The following is an 18,062-nucleotide window of genomic DNA, read 5'->3' as shown; positions in this document are numbered from 1 at the left end:
ATCTTATGGGAAATCCCAGAGTCTATATTGAGAATACTACTGGAATATTAAAATCATAACATGCTATGACATGGTTTGAACATCAATCTTGTCTTTCCCACTTCTCCATCTATCTTTTACATTTTCAAAATTTTGATTGGTACTTGAAAACTCAGTAATGTGAAAGCTATTTGTAAACCTTCAGTCAATGTTATACAGATGTTGCCTCTGGAACAGATCATATAATTAAAAAAAAACACTTTCAGATGTTTTCTCGGTATCATTGGTGTTTCTAATCATAGGTGATCCTGATTGTAATGATGCCAAAATGTAGACACAAGCTTCGACATGCAAACCACTGCTCTTTTCTATTTCAATCCATAAGGGGAAGATATATGGGGTGGGCGGCGGGAGGAGGGAGAGAAAGAGAGAGGGGGGGGGAGAGGGAAAGGGAGACTTAAAAGACATCTGATTGGTCCCCATTCGAGGCTAAATTAAAGTTTCTTTAATGAACACTTACATTATTTCTAAACTTAATAATTATGATCGTGGTGGTGGTTGCGGAGATGATAGATGGCTGCTATTATGTACTTGCAAGTGCACCTTTTCAGCTTCCTCTTAATTTTGAAACCGGAGTGACATATGTTTCTCAGCAGCTGTTCATGTATATTCAATGGAGAACAGTCTGGCAGTTGTGTGCTTGCACATCTGTTTATCAAGTCAGAAATTCAAAGGCATTCAGAATGACTTCCAAAGAGCATTAGGAGAGGACTGGTCACCTCAACAGTATACACACTTCTTCAAGTCATAACTATAGGTATTGTAGACCTGATTTTGTTCAGATTCTACCTATCAATTTAAAGCACCATTACTCTATTCTTCAAAGCTAACATTATGATCCTCCAGAAAACTGGGCTAAATTAAAAATATCTTTTCACAGAATGGATTTCAGAAAGCAGAATTGTCTTGTTTGTGCACTATGCAATATAAAGCTGGTGTAATATTCAAATGTGTTAAAAACATTTATTTTAACTAGCATCATACAAAGAGATACTAATTTGCACTATACAAAAAGACCTTCCTCTTCTTTAAAATATGTCAATACTATAAGGTTCATTTTTCTAACAATTTAACTAGCTCTGTACAATAGTAATTTGTATTTATTAAAAGTGAAAAGGTTTATCCAAAGCTGCAGATGTGGTTGAGTTTCTTGCTAGCAATATGACTGATACGAAAAAGGAATGTGCCAACATTCTTTTTCTTTATTGTCTCTGCATGATCAGCACTTTCTGACTAAAGTTATGTTGGGTGCATGTAAAAGTAGAGGAAAAAGGAAGATGTATCAAAATCCGCATGTCTGGAATTTTTGCCTGTCATTAAACTGTGGGAGAGCTTTTGTCAGATCTATTCCTAACTGTAGCTGAATGTCTATGGAGATTCTCAGCCATGCAGGTCATGGTTGTCTTTGTTTTTCCTTGAAATGTTTTTCACTTCTCAGCCAAGATTCTTCTGCAGTTCTCCAGAACTTCTTGGATGAGAAGTGAACCGTCTTCAAGGAAAAACAAAGAGAGTCCAGTTGTCTTTTGAAAAAGCATCTTTGAGATTAACTGTAGCTGTTAATTCCAATTCAACACTACCAGTGGATCTGTAACATATTGTTATCAATTTTAAGTGCTGTTTGAAGTGGAGGAGATGGTTTCTGGCTAAGTGGAGGAGATGGTTTCTGGCTAAGACAATTTAATGCCTCAGGCAGACAATTCAAACCCAAACAATATGAGGCACAATTAATTGGGAGTTCTCTTGAATTTGTGTCTGTTGAACAAAAGAGCAGTGGAAGGAAGCTCTTTGAATAGAGTATGGCCTTCTGAATCAGATCTTTCTGCCTCCGAATTCAGTTGTTGGTCTTCTAGATCCCCCACTCCTCAGTGTCTGTCTCTTTCCATGTTTGTCATCTTGTTCTAGGTTTTCAATAATGGATCTCTGTAATTTTGAGAGGTTAATCCATGGATACATTTTGTGCAATGTTTTTATTTAGTACTTCTTTTATCTGATAAAAAGTAATAATTATCAGTGAATGTGAATAGAATGGCTACATAAATTAACTGAATGAATGAATGAATGAATGAATGAATGAATGAATGAATGAATGAATGAATGAATAAATAAATAAATAAATAAATAAATAGGAAGTTAGATATCCAATGTCTAGAAGAAAAGAACTGGTAAAAACAAGGAAATGTGAGGCAGTTCAAATGGCTGGAATCATTGCTGCTAAAAAGCATGACTACCTTGAAAGATTAGCAGATGGTTGTTGTTAGCAACTTACCTTCTAAAGCTAGTCTTTTGTATAACATCTAAACTGGACTCTCTTTTGTTTTATTTCAAATCTGCTTTGCTATTTTTATGCCTCATTTTCATCCAGTGTAGCTTCTTCTTTCTTTCACCTCTACCCACCCTTTTTCTTATCTCACTTTCCTTCATCTCCTTTGCTGAAGGAGGGAGGGGTACTGATATGTATATGAGAGAATGAGTTGTGTATGAGTAATCTCATGCAGATGGTGGGTTAATTAATTTTGTATAAAAACACATGCTTACACCTTTAGTAGGTTATCAAATGGAACATCTAAGGAAGTGAATAATTTTAGGATTGATTTCAGATGAAGTTGACAGGATGGGACAGGGATTTTCCTGAGCTTATATTTTTCTCTTCTTATTTTCTGGTAGCAGTGAATTCCTTTGGTTAAATATAATATTGTTCTATGACTTTATATAATGGTTTTGGCATGATAGCTATCAGTCATCTCCATGTTTCAAGCAAGCAGACAAGAATATATCTGGACAGAATTTGACATTTTGTGTTTTGAGGAGGAATAATTCAGATTTTCTTGATGGAACATGTGTTAAGGGAGACGTACTGAAAGTCACCATATAATGTTAGATAATGAAAATAAGAGTTTCTACTGATCAAGAAAATCCCTTTGGATAATTTATGTAAATCATGGGACTATCCAGACATTCTTCAAGTCAAATATATAGTGAAAAATCACAGATGTTCTGTAAATGATGGTGTGGATTTTAAAATATTAAAACAAAATTTGGAAAATATATAAGACATAATTTGTTCAAATTTTGAAATTTATAGATTACTCTAAAGCAAAAATGGTTAATATTCACTCACAATAAGTGTGATCATATGTGGTTTGGGACTAGCGGTTGTTTCTTTCATTAATTCTCTCAACAGAGCACCTGTGCCCTTAGTGAAATAAGTGTAATTATGGAACAAATCTTGGTTATGCAATACCTTCTGTGTATGCTTAAAGATTAACTTTATATGGGCAAAAATCAAACTGATACTGGATATTAGTATTGTAAAGAAAAGAATGCCTTCCCAAACTCTTGGAAATTTAAGTGTTACTCATTTTTTAAAACAAGGATATGGATTCTCACCAACCCCTCATTAAAAAAAAAAGAATGAAAAACCGCATTTGGTATAAGAAAATATTTTTAGAAACGGAAACCTGACATATTAGTAACACTGAGTATCATGGCTAAGCAATGATGTTTCTGCATGTTTCCTTCTAAATTGTAAGAAATATTTAAAAAGAATAATAGTAATTCTGGTAAGGAGAAAAGTGATAATGTTCTTTCTAATGTTGCTCCTTCCCTTTTATGCTCCATAATCACAGTATAACATGACCTTAAATATTCTTACTAGAATTTGAGTCTAGATTTCTCCGCCTCCAACTGCTTTTTAAATATTTTAAATTTAACCAGGTAACACCATCTGTGTGGTAAACAAAATGTCCATAGGTTTGACCTAGAGTGCTTAATCTTAAATCATCTCCAGACTCACTGTCTGACCTTCATTCAGCTTTAATTTTTTTATGTGTGAAATGAAAATACTATATTACTATATAGCATGGAAATACTATGCAACCATAATACGCCATGGTTGTTTTGAATATTGGCTTATAATGCTTTCCTTTTCTTTAAAAAAAATCACAGATGAATCTAAAGTCATAGACACATTTTTCACAATGACCCAGAGATCATGTTCATATGAATGTTTATTCATATGAATTTAACCATGATTCATGGAATGAAAGCCGTTTCCTAGATATGCCCAACACATTGGACCATTAACTCCCCAAGTTTATATGGGTTAATGTAGCATCCTAGATTAAATTGTAGCTGTCTGATTTGTAGTTCATTTATGAACTATATGAATAATACTGACCTAGAAAATTATCAGGATAGGTTTTAAAGACCTTACATATCTGTATGTAGCTCTAGAATAATATGAACATAAGGATTTTTGTATGCACAAAATAAGACAGGATCTCTATGCATTTTATTAGCACTATGGGTGAGCCAAAGGGCAAACCCTCTTAAATCATCATTCTTTTGCATTTATTTTAAGAATATAGGAAGCTGTTCTGTACCAGGAAACACTATTTGTCCATCTAGTCTGCTGTGATCATATTCAGTGGTCAACACTGGAAGAAATCCTTATTCCCAAGTCTGGCCTCTCTTTAATATAAACCACATGTTCTGTTACTGTTCTTAGATGCCTTGGTAACTTGGCATAAAGAAAGCTAAGCAGCTTTTTCAGACAGGTATTACTTTTTGTTAAGAACCACAATACCAAAACTTTCATCAAAAGACATGAAGGGAACTTTGTGAATAATGTTAAGAATTTATACATTACATTTATTTGAATAAGAATGAATTAGACATTTAATTTTTAATTCTGCCACTGCAGTCAATTGGATATGTTCAGCTTCAGCTGGAATACTTCAGCAGGAATATATATATTTCTGAAGTACACTTGCATTGTTTTAATTAATATGTTCTCTTATATTTTATTCTGGAGTGATTTTCTGATTATTGTTTAAAGTATTTCTCCAGTATTCGTACTATGCAGAGTTGTTGACAATTTCTTCAACCTTTATTTTATCACATCTGAAGATAGGAATAATTGCTGTAATTGTTTCCTTGCACCTCACTGTGGTTGGTCTAGTTCACTCTGTTATTTTTCTCTTGAGGCTGAATTAAACAGGGCATCCATTATTTGTAATAAGACTGGGCTAAACTAATACTATATGAAAGTCTGTTGGAGAAAATGGAGTGACTGACATTCTATCTCTAATCTGCCCTTTTTGTCAAATTGCTTATTGAAACATTGATAATCATACACATAGATTTTTCAAAGTGAATGTGTTTCTTTCAGTAACTCTTAATATCCTCTTATCAAACTGATAAGGAACAATGTACAGTTAAGTTTTTATTACCAACATTTTAGATCGTAAGAAATGAGACTGTTCTTTGATGGCCAGTTGTTTCTTTATATAACTTTTTGTGTATTTCCTCACTTTAAATTTGGGATGTGTAATTTGCAATAATGGGTTTCTTTATATTCAGTGGTACATTGGCATATGTCCTGATCTGCTTGCTACTTGTGAGCTTCCTAGAAGCATCTAGTGGTTACTATGTGAGATGGAGGGCTGCCTTGAAGAGCTTCGGTCGGATTCAGCAAGGTTCTTTCCAAACTTTCAGTGGGTTTTCTCATGCAGTGTATATACAAACACAAAGATGCATAGAAATATTCATTGATTCAGTCTCTGATTGTTGCATTGATTCAGTCATCATGTATATATGTCTGCCCTTCTCACAAAAGTGATTCTGGGCAGTGTACATTAAAAATATATAAAACAGTAATCTAAAAAATAAATTGAAATACTCATATTACAATTAAAAGAGAGGAAGATAGCAACATATATTAATAACAATGGTACCACCTCAGCAAATCACCAAATATAGATACGTTAAAAAATATATGAGATACACTATATTGCCAAAAGTATTCACTCACCCATCTACATAATCAGAATCAATTGTGACCTTTGGCAACATAGAGTATTTCTTGTTTAATTTTTTTTTATATTAGAAATGGATGGCTGCCGACTACAGTTTTAAAAAAAGTTAATATAGGTCACAATGCACAGAAAAGCACCAAATCACATCATTGTGTGTCCATCTTGTGATTTCTTTCACCACACTCTGTCATGTGGGTGAAGTGGTTAGAATGCAATAATGGTAAGGTAAAGGTTCCCCTCCCACATATGTGCTAGTCATTCCTGACTCTAAGGGACAGTGTTCATCTCCGGTTCAAAGCCGAAGAGCCAGCGCTGGCTGAAGATGTCTCCGTGGTCATGTAGCTGGCATGACTAAATGCCAAAGGTGCATGGAGCACTGTTACCTTCCCACCAAAGGTGGTCCTATTTTTCTACTTGCATTTTTATATGTTTTAGAATGCTAGATTGGCAGAAGCTGGGACAAGTAACAGGAGCTCAATCCGTTACATGGCACTAGGGATTCGAATCATCGAACTGCCGACCTTTCTGATCGACAAGCTCATCGTCTTAGGCCCTGAGATATCATGTCCCTTTTATTTAATATCCCTTTTATTTAATGTCCCTTTTATTTAACGTCCCTTTTTAGAATGAAGTATTGCATGCTAACTTTGCCCATAGCCAGGAGTTCGATCCTGATTGACTCAAGCCTTCCATCCTTCCAAAGTCAATAAAATGGGGACCCAGATTATTGAGGGCAATATGCTGACATTGCAAGACGCTCAGAGAATGTTATAAAGCGTTATGGAGAGGTATATAATTTGAAGTAGTATTGCTATATTGCTTTCCATAACCTGCTTCCTTCTTTTGTTCTTCTTTCCCTTCTTTTGTTCTTCTTTCCCTTCTTTTTCCTTTTTGTTAAAGTTAAGATAATTAGCTACTAGGGGCCAAGATCCATTTGTTCTGCTCCTACAGTTTTATTCTACAGTATAAAATATGGAAATGTCAAAATAAAGTTGAAGAACATACCTCAGTAAGATGGATATCTCTAAGAGGATATGGAAGTCCTGCATGGAATGCTATTTTTTTTAAAAAGTAGTTAATCTAATTCTTCTTTTGTTATATCTCACCTTGAATATTGTGTCTGTTCTGGGCATGATGTTTAAAAAAAGTAGTCAAACCAAGAAACAATTTGAAAAAGAGCACCACTGATAATCAGGAAAGTGAAAACAAAGTCCTAAGGATGAAAGGTGGAGCTATGATAGCCCTTATCAAGTACCTGAAGATCTGTTATATTGCAAAGGGTCACCCCAGGATACAGAAGATGGAATAATGATCAAATCTTACAAGATTTTGGCTTTTTCGCATGAAACTTCATTAATATTTCAGGGCTAAAAACTTTGAAATTTCATAAGATGTGCTGATTTCAGAAGATTTCAGATATTTTTAGTTTTGAGAGAAGGCATATTATTTGCAGAAATTTGTATAAGGATATCTGAGGCCTGAAAAGGCTGTAGAGAACACTTTCTCAAGAGCAAACCATTTTAAAATAATAGACATAGTTCCCCCGCCCCGCCCCAGGATCTTTGCTCTGCCTGCCTTAATTAGGTGTATGAATCATGCATTTACAAGGTGCAAGTTTAAGATGTTCAAACATACTTCTCTTTAGTTTATACTTTTTAAATTGGAGAATGGAGAATTGGAGATATTATATTTCTCTTGTAGCTTCCATATATGGTGACTTTACTTTTAGCCTAGGGGTGGATGGATGTCATCTTCTTGGAGTTTAGCATGAGAAATCTCTTTTAACTGTTTGATATGTTATTTTATTTTTAATTCATGTTTTTGTTTGTGTTCTAGTTTTTAAAATATTTTTATACCTCTACTTCCATAAGCCATTTTGAAGCTGTTGTGAATGAAGGAGGTAAATATGGAAATAAATCACTTAGAGATGCAAGTAACTACATGTGTTAATCATTCCAATGTTTATTGTATTATCTCCATCTGAGTGCAAACTAACAGGATAAATCGCCCCTAATAACAATAATGCTTTATTTATAAGCATTTCACACTATGACATAATGTAAGAAAAATAAGTAAACTGCAAAAATAGAATTGACTCTCCCACAAAGTAAAATTTGCATAATGTAGGAGCAAACTGAAGAATTTTTTCATTACTTTAGATACATTTTTGATTATTTCTTACAAAGCTTATTATAAGGACTTTAAAGATAACTGAAATTATCATATTTTTTAAAAGATTATTTTAAGGCTCATTTCAAAGTACCTTTAAATATGTGTATGACATTATATGTATATCTTTTCTGTGGTGCGAAAACTTAAACTGAATGTTATCCAATAAAATATGTAAGAGAATTCTTGGCATATGCTTCTGTTTCAAGAGTAGTACTTTAGAGCCAAAATGTCGCCAAGGAAGGAGAGAACAGTGTGTGCTCTTAATGCTTTCCCCTGATGGTCATTTTTCTATTACATCTCCGTCAGCTGTTATTTCTTGTTCAATTCAAGATTCACACTGATATAGCATAATGGAGATGGAGAGAAGAATGGAAACAGCGAAATGGCGTGGAGAAAATGCATTGTAGGCCCTTTCCATCTACCAGTTTTTTAATCCAGATCTCCTTGTCCGTGAGTAATTTTACTTAATAAGTAGTCATATTTAATGAAATCTCTATTAGTCAAGTTGTTCTTTAGTTTTCTTTTAGACCAAGAATTTGAAACAGACCATCTGTTTCTTAATCCATGCTGAGTAATTTATATTCCTATTTTTGCCAAGATAGGCTTGCTGTATGTACACTTGTCAATAACAAAAGGATTTGAAAGGGGAGCTGGATAAACATAATGAATAATAGAAATATCTGATTAAAATATATACATTGTTCAATAATCAACAGTCACAGGGGTGGGATCCTACTGGTTTAACAACTGGCTTGCTTCATGCGTGCACATGCACACTTCACAAGAAAACAGCTGAGGCATGGCAATCTATCCACCTATCAGCTGGGCTAAAAAACAAGGAAATATAGGTGAGTATAGCCCATGGGCGGGTGAGCGGGCTACCTGAAGGTTGGAGCCAACTGGTTTGCTCTCAGCTGATCTTTTGAGCTACTGATTCTCCCGAATCAGGCCAAACTGGTAGAATCCCACTCCTGAACAGTCATCTTGATGACCTCTCTTGATTCATTAAAGAATTAGAAAAACTATAAGCATTTGGGTTGTATTTTATAAAATAGAATCATGTAAAATTTGTGGAGATGTAAAAATATACAAAATAGTAACTGATGAAGATTACATTGCTTAACCAGTAATTCCAAATTATATCCCCAGATATTTTTGAAAACTAAATAAAGCATATGGACATTAATATATTACATTATTATATTAGTTCTTCTTGCATCTAAATATATTGTCTTCTATTCGTAGATAATTGCTTTTACAGTTATCATCAATCCAAAGTTTTAAATTCAAAGGTGGCTGGCAATGGTATGTGTTGGAAAAGTCATAAAAAGATTAGGGCAAATCTGGCACAGATATCAAATAGGTCATGGTTCATTTGCAGGGCAACCAAATATTGCTTGAAATATGTGTCAGAAAATGTGCTATATGTGGCAATAGGCATGGGCCCTATTCTTGGAACTTTTGATAAGGTGATTATGATATGCCTTGCAACAGGGGTTCCCAACCTTTGGGTGATGTCCCACTAGTGGGTCATTAGGTGTTTGCAGCTGGGCTGCAGACATAATGGTGACTCTGCACACATGGCCATCCCAACATGCATGAGCAGCGGGTAAACATGCATGTGTGCTCCATTTGAGCAGATGGAGCTGCGTGCATGTGCAGTTGCTGTGTAGATCCATCTTCTCTCCCCAACCACCATTGGTCCACAAGGCCAGAAAGGTTGGGGAATTCTGCCTTGGATTCACCATTTTGCTCTTTTTCTATCCATATATTAGAATCACACTTTACTATATCTCCTCTGAGTGATAAACTGTAAAAATTAGAAATATATTGTAAAAATTAGAAATTTACTGTAAAAATTAGAAATATAGAAATATACTTTAAGCAATGTTAAGCTGTGGATCAAGAACTGTAGACTAAGCTTGTAGCCCAATATGCTTAGCACAGGACACAGAGAAAATGTTAAACATATCCATTTTCTTAATAGCACCTGGAGATTATTGTGGGCTGTGTGTTTGATTTAATATGGCTAGCTGTTTCCCCCCACCTCATATAATAATAATAATAACAATAATAATAATAATAATAATAAAACTCCGCCGTTGCCGGTCCCAAGCCCGGATGAGAAAGGAGGAAGGTTGGGATCAGGTTGGCATCTGGTCCCATAAAAAAAACCCCCGCCAACCCATACAATATGGTGAAAAAAACGAATAAGAATTCCATACCGCATCGGTCGTCGCGCGGGTTAACAAGGGCCGCGGCGGATGTTGAGGTCCCTGGACATCCGTCGACAAGTGGGCTACAAGTGGACCAGCCAACAAAACGACAAAAATATAGTGCAGATGCTGGTGGAGGCAGCAAAAAATCAGCTGCCTCCGAATTCCTGGCTACGTACCTGTTTAGAGGATCTTCCATCTGACGTCTTATCAGGTTTTCTTATCCTTCAGGCAAGAAGGAAAGAAGAAACTGTTTTGCTGGCAAATGCTCTTCGATTTTTGCAGCTTTTGTGCTTGCAAGGAAAGGGGGGCTAGCCCAAGGCAGAACGGCTGTCCGTGCTGGGAACTTCAAACTGCCTTGTGCAGGACAAAGTAGGTCTCTCCCACTCTGCTCAAAGTTTTGTTTGATTTATTCTTATCACGAGCTGGATCCGTTTACTGTGGACAATAATTGCTTATCAACATTTTAGCTTCTTTTCTTTTTCTCCTCCGAAAAATTATTTACTCAGAGGCTTCTAAAATGGCGCCGAGCAGGCCGGTTTCTCCGGTAATAACGAACACTTTTTGCTAATCCTCACAAGAATTCAAAACAAAAGAGATTGCTTATCATTTGTTTTGGTTTCACAATAGAAGAATTTTACTCCTTCATTAACCTTGCTTATTTGGAAGTTAAATGGTGATGAATCTGCTGAATGGTCTTGTTACAATGTTTACTCACTGAAAGTTTTGCCAAGCCTTAAACTTCAAAATAAAAGCCTCTTTACTTAAAGCTGCATATTCAGGCAAAAGAGTTTTATTAACTGCAGGCAGATAAATTTTGAAATGGCCTCAAAACCAAATATTAACTTGAAGTCGTCACCCTCTACTTCCAGGGGCACATCCTCAGTGCCTGGCACAAAGCTGCAGCCTCCGCTTCCTACACCCCCTGCTGGGGATGTGTTAACGAAAGAATTTTTCCTGAGTAATCTAAGCGAGGCTCTTAATGCACAGACAATTAAAATGGAAGATAAGTTTAGAGATAATAGAGAGGTGGTAAAGCAGGAGAGAAAAGAGGAAATAAAAGAAATGAAAGAAGAAATTAAAAGTGAAATAAAAGGACTTAAACAGGAGCTGTATGAGAAATTTGATGCTAAGGTTGATAAAATTAGAGATGACATGCTGAGTCTTGTAACTGTATTAACAGAACATATTTCTGGAGTGGAAGATACTCTAGAGGTTCTTAATGATGCCAATGCTAACTTGACATTGAAAACAGAGGTGGTGGAACAAAAAGTGGAAAATGCTGAAAAAGAAATTATTATGATACAGTACCGACAAATGGAGTTCGCATTAAGAGTAAGGGGGCTGCGTGAGGAGAAACAGGAGAACCTGAAACAGATCCTATCGGAAGCTTTTGATGGGAAGACCAGGGACCAATCAAGACTGGCAAATTGACAAAGCTTACCGCGTTAACTCCTGGCTGGCAAAGCAGAAGCAGCTTCCTCGAGACATCGTTATATATTTTACTACAAGAGAGTTTAGAAATATGGTACTGCAAGCATCTTATAACACTAAGCTTCAAATTGGCGGTCAAGACCTGGTTGTTTTGAAAGAGATACCACCTCAAATGTTAAGAGCCAGGAGAGACTACGCTTTTTTGGTCGAAGAACTCAGAAATCGTCAGATACAGTATAGATGGGATGCACCATTTGGCATCATATTTACATTTGATAAGCAAAGGTACCGCCTCAACTCTGTATGGAAAGCCCGAGATTTTTATTATAATATATTGAAGGCCGGACACCCTGCACCATCTGGACCTAGAGAAAGACCACAAGAAGGACAGGATAGACAGCAAACTACACAACCACCAGACAAGATGGAGCATCTTTCTTCTCTAGAAGTGCAAGGTGCTATGGAACCAAGACCTAGCCGCATGACTACTAGACGTATGGAGAAACAAGCTAAAAAGCAACAGCATCAACAATCATCGGCCATCGATCAAGGATCTACAACAACAAATCTGGAAGCAATGGGAGGAGCTAGACCTAAGGTTAAACAGGCCGTGCAGGAAGCTCTAAAAATGCTTCAACCAACCAAAGATGACAACTAAGATTTTAACATGGAATGTCAACGGACTGAACTCTCCACAGAAGAGGAAGAAAATATTTCATTATCTCAAACAGTTTAAGAACGTTGTAATTTGTTTGCAAGAAACTCATATCAAGTCAACTGATCAAAAATATTTGATCAACTCAAAACTTGGTCAACATTTTGCAGCTTCTGCTATGGAAAAGAAGAATGGTATAGTTGTATACTTAAGAAAAGATATGAAAGCTGAATTAATAGAAGCAGATCCCTTCGGAAGATATATTGCTTTAGACTTAATCTTAGAAGGGAAAAAGACATTACTTTTGGGAATTTATGCTCCCAATCAACAGCAAGATAGATTCTATAGAAATCTTCATGCTAAATTAGTACAGTGGGACTATAGTTCCTGTATACTATTGGGTGACTGGAATGGAGTGATAGACACTAAGAGAGATAAGAAGATTTCCCGCCTAAATACCAAGATGCGAGCAAAGTTACCCAAATCTTTCTTTGACATTATGGATGATTTTGAATTGAGAGATATTTGGCGAGAAAGAAATGCAGAGGAATGTGACTTCACTTTCTTCTCGGACAGGCATCAATCCCTCTCAAGGATTGATTTTATTCTAACCACTAATGATTTGCTTTCTAGGGTCAAGAAAACAAAGATTGCAGCTAGGATCCTTTCGGACCATAACCCAGTTTGGATGGAGTTGGGAAGGGTAGTGCAGGCAAGAAGGTCTTGGAGATTGAACGAAAACTTATTTAGATATGAAAAGTATATTAATGATTGTAAAAAATTACTATCTGAATATTTTGTTTTGAATATGAATAAGGGTACATCTATGGAATTTGTATGGGACGCAAGCAAAGCGTATATGAGAGGAGTTTTGATGAATATAAATAAAACACATAGAAATAAGCAAGGGTTAAAACGAACAGAACTGGAAGAGGAAATTAAGAGAAAAGAGCTGGAGTTAACAATGAACCCAGACGATACAAAGGTTAAGGAAGCTATTAACATATTAAAATCTCAATTTGACATGTTGATCTCTGACCAGGTGGCTACTAATCTATTATATGCAAAACACAATACTTTTTGTAATGCAAACAAACCTGGCAGATGGTTAGCTTATCAGATTAGGAAAAAAAAGGAAAACTCGAAATATATCTAAACTGATTTACAGAGGGAAGGAGGTATTTCAACAGGAAGAGATTCAAAAGGCTTTCTGGGAATTTTTTACAGAACTGTATAAAGGGGATAAAATTAATGGTTTAGACATAGACAAATATTTAGACAAAGAGAAAATACCTTCAGTTAGAGAAGAACACAGGCAAAAATTGAATCAACCAATAACCTCGGGGGAAATCCTGCAGGTAATTAAGCAATTAAAGTCAGGGAAAGCACCAGGTACAGATGGCTTGACAGCGGTTTACTATAAAAACTTACAGTTAGAAATGGTAGAACCTCTTAGAGAATTATTTAATATGATTCAAACGGAAGGTAAAGTCCCTCCATCTTGGAAGACAGCGTTTATATCTTTGATACCCAAAGAAGATCAAGATACTACTCAACCCAAAAATTATAGACCTATTTCATTACTGAATGTAGATTATAAAATTTTTACTAAAATATTAGCAAATAGGTTAATGTTGGTCACTCAACAATTGATACATACGGACCAAACAGGTTTTATACAAGGGAGGCAGATGAAAAGTAATGTTAGATTAATTATTAATGCATTAGAATATTTGGGAAAGAACAACCAGATCCCTGCTGCGTTTATATTTTTGGATGCTGAGAAGGCCTTTGATCGAGTTAACTGGCAATTTCTGTTGAAGATACTGCAAAAAATGCAGATAGGAGATAATTTTTTACAGTCAATTAAAGCAATATACCAACAGCAAACAGCACAAATCATAGTCAATGGAAGTCTAACAGACTCTTTTCAAATTGGAAAAGGTACAAGACAGGGCTGTCCTTTGTCCCCATTATTGTTTATTATAACTTTGGAAGTATTGTTGAATAAAATACGGGGCTTGGATGGTTTAAAAGGGATCAAGATTAGGCAGCAAGAATATAGAGTCCGCGCTTTTGCGGATGATTTGGTCATAATATTGGAACAACCGCAGGAATCTAGTATGGTTTTAATGAATATGATTAATCAATATGGTCAAGTGTCGGGCTTTAAAATAAACTTAGGAAAAACCAAAATATTAGCTATAAATATGAATATTAAACAAAAGGAAGAATTAGGAGTGATGCTAGGATGTGAGGTAGTTAAAAAAGTCAAATATCTTGGAGTTAACATTTTAACTTCAAATGGGAAATTATATAAGCATAATTATGAACCACTTTGGCATAGCATACAGACAGAGATGAAAAAATGGGAGAAATTGCACTTATCTTTGCTGGGTAGGATAGCGGCAGTGAAAATGAACATTTTACCAAAATTTTTATTTCTCTTCCAAATGTTACCTATACTTAAAAAAGATGCGAACCTTTTAGAATGGCAGAAGGGTATCAACAAATTTGTGTGGGCAGGAAAGAAGCCGAGGGTAAAGATGAAAATAATGCAAGATGTACGTGAGAGAGGAGGATTGAAACTACCTAATTTAAAACTATATTATGATGCAGTGGTATTATCTGTAATTAGTGATTGGATTCACTTAACCAATGATAGAATATTGAACATTGAGGGACATGATCTGGTATTTGGTTGGCATGCTTACCTGTTATTCAACAAAAAATTGGATAAGAACTTTAAAAGTCATATTTTAAGAAATGCTTTATTGCGGGTCTGGAAGAAATACCAATATAAATTAAATGACAAGATACCCATGTGGGCAATTCCTAGACACGCAATTGAAAATATGAATACAGCACAAAAACAGGACAGAATTACCTACAGACAGCTTCTTACCTCGGAAAGGGGGGTATTACAATTAAAATCTTTAGAGGTATTAAAAGAGGAGAAGGTAGTTCAAACATGGTTCCAGTATGGGCAATTACAGGCTAGGTGGAAAATAGATCAAAAAATTGGTTTTATTCAAGTTGAGGATAATCTGCTTAAACAAATAAGAGATCAAAGCTTAATGCATATAAAGAGGATATATAATGTATTAATACAGATGGATTCGGAAACAGAATTAGTTAAAGATTGTATGATAAAATGGGCTCAAAATATTGAGGAACCAATAATGTTGGATACATGGGAAAGAATCTGGGTAAGAAATGTGAAATTTACACAAGCTCAAAATCTGAGAGAAAATTTTTACAAGATGTTCTATAGATGGCATTTAGATCCTAAAAAGTTGGCTTCTATGTATCCGAATGTACAGCCTAAATGTTGGAGGTGTGGTTCTCTCGATGCTACATATTATCATATATGGTGGACCTGCCAAAAGGTTAAGGCATTTTGGATAAAAATATGGTGGGTCATGCAAAATGTTTTTAAAAGAAGGATAAAGTTTAGTCCTCAGTTATTTTTACTAGGTATATGTACTGACTTTACAGTGGTAGAGACCAATTTGATTCTGCACCTGATAACTGCAGCAAGACTGTTGGTGGCGCAATATTGGAAGAAGGAAGACTTGCCTACAATTCAAGAATGGACATTGAAAGTAACAAACTTTAAAGAATTGGACATCACCTGGAAAGGACCAATTACATGGTTTCTGGCTCAAATATCTGACCAGTTTACATGCAATATTGGCCAGGCAACTGAATGAAATTTTACAAAAGGGCCAAATTGATGAATGGTTGACAACTGGAAAAACATACTTGATTCAGAAAGATCCAACTAAAGGAACAACACCTGAAAACTATAGACCAATAACATGCTTACCAACAACCTTCAAATTACTCACAGGCATTATTGCAGATAACATGATGGATTATTTGGAAACAAACAACATCTTGCCAGTAGAGCAAAAAGGCAACAAAAGAAGGAGCAGGGGCACAAAAGATCAGCTTACTATATATGGATGATTTGAAACTCTATGGCAAGTCAGAAATAGAAATCCAATCATTGACAAATACAGTCCGAGTATTCAGCACCGATATTTCAATGCAGTTTGGCATGGAAAAATGCGCCACTGTATCCATAAAAAGGGGCAAAATCACTGCATCTGAGGGAATTGAAATGCCCAATGGCCAACTAATTAAATGCAAAGAAAATGAAGCCTACAAATACTTAGGCATTCTGCAGTTGGATAACATCAAGCATGGAGAAGTAAAAACTATTGTCAGGCGAGAGTACACCAACAGAGTTAGGAAAATTTTGAAATCTAAATTGAATGGTGGAAATACAATCAAGGCCATAAATACCTGGGCAATACCAGTTATAAGATACACAGCTGGCATAGTTAACTGGACACAAGCTGATTTGGACCTTTTGGACCGAAAAACCAGGAAACTAATGACAATGCACTACAGTTTACATCCACGTGGTGATACTGATAGACTATATCTGCCCCGAAAATCAGGTGGCAGAGGATTATTACAAGTGAAGCAAACAGTTGAAGAAGAAAAACATGCACTGGCTGATTATTTAAAAGACACTCAAGAACATCTATTAATCGAAGTAAAGAACAAAAATCTACTGAAGGCCCAACAGACAAAACAAGAATACAGAAAAGATGTGATAAAATCAAGAATGGAGAGTTGGCAGAACAAAGCACTGCATGGTCAATTTCTGGAAAAAATAAAAGATAAAGTGGACAGTGAACAAACTTGGTTATGGTTAAAAACAGGTACATTAAAGAAAGAAACAGAGTCACTAATCCTGGCTGCGCAAGAACAAGCTATCCGCACAAATGCCATTAAGGCCAAAATCGAAAAATCCTCTGATGATGCCAAATGCAGACTTTGCAAAGAAGCTGATGAAACTGTTGATCACATACTCAGCTGCTGTAAAAAAATCGCACAGACTGATTATAAATTGCGGCACAATTCAGTAGCACAAATGATCCATTGGAATTTGTGCAAAAATTATAATATTAAAACAGCAACAAACTGGTGGGAACATCAGCCTGAAAAAGTCACCGAAAATCAGATGGTCAAGATCTTGTGGGATTTCCGTATACAAACCGACAAAATACTGGCGCATAATACACCAGACATCACACTGGTTGAGAAAAATAAGGTCACAATCATAGACATCGCAATACCAGGTGATAGCAGGGTCGCCGAGAAGGAACATGAAAAAATCGCAAGATACCAGGACTTAAAAATCGAAATTCAACGACTATGGCACAAACCAGCAGTGGTAATTCCAGTGGTAATTGGCACACTGGGTGCTATTCCAAAAGCACTGGAATTACATTTAAAACAGTTAAAAATTGACAAAATCACCATCAGTCAAATGCAAAAAGCCGCACTGCTTGGATCTGCACGCATATTACGAAAATACGTTACGACGTCCTAGGCCCCTGGGTGGGGCCCGACTAGTAACCAATGCCAAATCCGGCGAAACAACTGGCCGCTGTGATACAATTGTACAATAATAATAATAGAATAAATATTTATATATTTATAAATATAAATATATTTAATATTTATTTTTAATTTTAAATATATAATAAAAATCTAATAAACCTATCTAAGAAAAAAGAGCCTTTGACTCTATAATGGCCAGCAAATCCTCCTGTATTTTTTGTAGCATCTTAGGTGCAATAACAGGAAGCTGAAAAAAGTGATCATTTTGCTACACCATCCAATTTGAACTTGTGTTATTTGTGGATTTAC

The 18,062-nt window shown here is 35.6% G+C and overlaps 1 long non-coding RNA gene across 2 annotated transcripts in view; it reads left to right on the top strand.

Moving 5' to 3' along the window:
- Positions 1-18,062, top strand: part of LOC116514111 — a 28,273-nt gene that overhangs the window by 3,719 nt on the left and 6,492 nt on the right. The window contains exons 2-3 of one of the 2 annotated variants that reach the window (XR_004256075.1): positions 7,692-7,755; positions 8,358-8,477. This is a non-coding gene — a long non-coding RNA (uncharacterized LOC116514111). The remainder of the gene's footprint in view (positions 1-7,691; positions 7,756-8,357; positions 8,478-18,062) is intronic. The other variant, XR_004256074.1, reaches the window with a different exon arrangement.

The sequence above is a fragment of the Thamnophis elegans genome, chromosome 10 (assembly GCF_009769535.1).
Source record: "Thamnophis elegans isolate rThaEle1 chromosome 10, rThaEle1.pri, whole genome shotgun sequence".
NCBI lineage: Eukaryota > Metazoa > Chordata > Lepidosauria > Squamata > Colubridae > Thamnophis > Thamnophis elegans.
This window is presented reverse-complemented; position numbering and strand designations above follow the sequence as displayed.